Below are 2,782 nucleotides of genomic sequence, written 5' to 3' on the forward strand. Positions count from 1 at the left end.
GGGTGGCTCGGGACACACAACAGCATTTCCAAACCTTGGGCCCGAATTTAAAAATCCAAGCTTTCTAAACATTGGACCATTTTCAGGAGCCATGTCCTCACTGGGATTGGCCCTACTATAATCACCCGAGTCTGACCTCAGGCCAAGAACCAGCATTCTAAATGGATAAAGTTACCGCTGTGCTCCTCAATTCGGCGAAGGAGCGTGTCTAAGAGCCTGTGCCAAGGATTCGCCCTTCAGTTTCCTCGTCCATGCAAAATTCCAGTGGCTGCAGAAGTTTTTCAGGCACGCTCCACCATGGCTTCTCTGAGAGAGCATCCTCTGGGGACATCCTCACTCTCATGTTGTTGTTGTTGTTGTTTGCTTTGAGCTGATGTATTTTTGCATTTTTAAAGCAAGCTTTATTTACTCTTGAGAGCAAATAAGAACAGGATCAAGCCCAATAAACAAAACTCTGAAACTTTAAATGATGACCAATATAATTAATTCAAAAATTGTACCTGTTGCATCAATTTCAACAGAACCTCCTATGGAGTTTTCTTTTCCATACTAATAAGGAAATGTAACAAAACAGCCACTGATTTAGGTTTCCAAATTAAAAAAATAACTTCTTTCAGTCTGCAGATTGCTTAGCTCCTTCTCTTGCTAATTTATCAACTGCTTTATTGCCTCTAAATCCCAATGATCAGGAATGTGCCTTCATTGAATATCCATGCTCTGAGTTAAGTCTATTAAGCTCAGCAAAGTCCTCCTTAGTGATTACCTCTTTCCCTGTGCTCATTTTCCATCCATTTTTTCTTCCAACCTTAAACCCAATTAGTTATACCATATTTAGTAAACATTTATAGAATGAACTTAGTGACATTTTGAGTCTTTGCTTGTTCAGTGGCATTGCAGGCTGCATGAATTCCTGCTCTTTCATTTGTCCCCTGCCTGGTCTCCATTAAACACCAATTCCTGTGCCCTTTTCAGTCATCCAGTCTATTATTAGAGCAGCAGCCATCAGTGTAAACAACCACAAATTATTCCATATAAGTTTGTCTTTGCTAACTGTAGAGAATGGTTTTGTATTTTTTGTACATGCTTTGCACAGGATTCTGCGTTTTCATCTTCCTCTTCATCCAATGACTTCCAGAGCTGTTTATTTGCTTTCACTGGAGATTCTTCCACATGCTCATTTTTCTTTCCAAGTTAGAAAACCCCCAATCTTGCGACCACTTCTTATTGCAACCCCTTCTTATGGCGTAGAACATTCAGAACCTCCCACAGCTACAGCGACTGCAGCTCACAGTGGCTAAAGCAAACCTGCTGGCAAGAGAGAAAAGCCTGGTCATTTCTGACTCCAAAGGAGAAGCATTGTGGCCCTGAAGCTCATAATTGAAGGACTTAAACATTACACCAAGTCGTTGTTGGTTTTTTTTTTTTGGTTTTTTTTTTTTTTAAGAAGACACAACTTATTTGTGCTGAATAAAACACTGAGCATATGCAATTTGATAATTTGATTTCTGGCCTCATTTCTGTCACCAAGTCACTTTCTGACTACCATTCCTTCTTCACATTTCCAACATTTTCATTCCCATCCAAAAGTCTGACTTAGCTCCTGTGAGAAGAAGGGAGAGGAGAAAGAGGAGGTGAAGGGGGAGGTGAAGGGGAGGAGATAAGGGAGGAGAAAGGGAAGGTAAAGGGGAGGATGATGGTGGAGAAGTCTGCACCTGGCCTGTTTTGAGTGCTAATGCTGAGATTTGCCAATAATTCCTTCCACAAATGTCGTCAATCTGATTCCTGTGAGCTGCTTTCAGGTGAGGTCCAAGTGTAAAGTCACTGTGGGTTTGTTTTTTTTATTAAAAAACAAAACCACATTTATTTGTGCTGAATAAAACACTGAGTGTAGGAATTTGATCATTTGATTTCTGGCCTTATTTCTGTCACCAGTCTGTAATTTCTGAATACTATGTCTTCTTCATTGTTTGCAATTTTTGCATTCCCCTTGAAAAAATTGGACTTTTGACTTTCCTCCTGAAAGGAGAAAAAAGTAAGAAAGACCAAAAAATTTAATGAAGGCCATGTTGTCTAACTACCAACCCTTCTTTTTTGTTTCCAACAAATTCCAGACACCAATTATCATTAATGCATTTGGGTTTCATTTTTTAGCAAACTGCAGAAGTTTCTAGAAGTCCTCAAGTTCTTCATATTTGACTTTCACATTTGGTGTGTATATTTGAATAATAGTTGTACTGACAAGTCTTCTGTATATGACTGTCAGTAGTTGGCCATCTCTCACAGCATTGTACTTTAGGATAGATCTTGAACCACAGTTTTTCATCGATGATTGTGACATAATTCCTTTTCAATTTGTCATTCCTGGAGTAGTACATCATGTAATTATCTGGTTCAAAAAGGCCAGGATCAGTCCATCTCAACAAACTAATGCCTGTGATGTTGATCATTGGGCATTAATTTGTTTTTTCAATTTCCAATTTTCTAGATTCACACTTTGTATGCTCCAAATATCAAAGAATTCCTCCTAACAGGTGATTTTCGGCCATGAAACCACCACTGTCTTATATTTGATACACTATAAAAACAGCAAGCCTTCTCTCCAAATTCTGACACTCTTCACACAATAATAACCAGCTTAATGGTCTTTGCATTCATTTGTTATGCATCAGAGAGTTGTACAATGACTAGGGAGGATAGAAGGAGAATTGACACCTTTGAGCTGTGGTGCTGGAGAAGAGTATTGAATGTACCATGGACTGCCAAGAAAACAAACTGATTCATC

The 2,782-nt window shown here is 39.0% G+C and overlaps 1 pseudogene; it reads right to left on the bottom strand.

Moving 5' to 3' along the window:
* Positions 1-613: 613 nt before the first annotated feature.
* LOC102875178 overlaps positions 614-2,782 on the bottom strand; it is a 2,545-nt pseudogene continuing 376 nt past the window's right edge.

The sequence above is a fragment of the Elephantulus edwardii genome, unplaced genomic scaffold (genome assembly GCF_000299155.1).
Source record: "Elephantulus edwardii isolate Elephantulus edwardi_28Jun2011 unplaced genomic scaffold, EleEdw1.0 scaffold00180, whole genome shotgun sequence".
Taxonomy (NCBI): domain Eukaryota; kingdom Metazoa; phylum Chordata; class Mammalia; order Macroscelidea; family Macroscelididae; genus Elephantulus; species Elephantulus edwardii.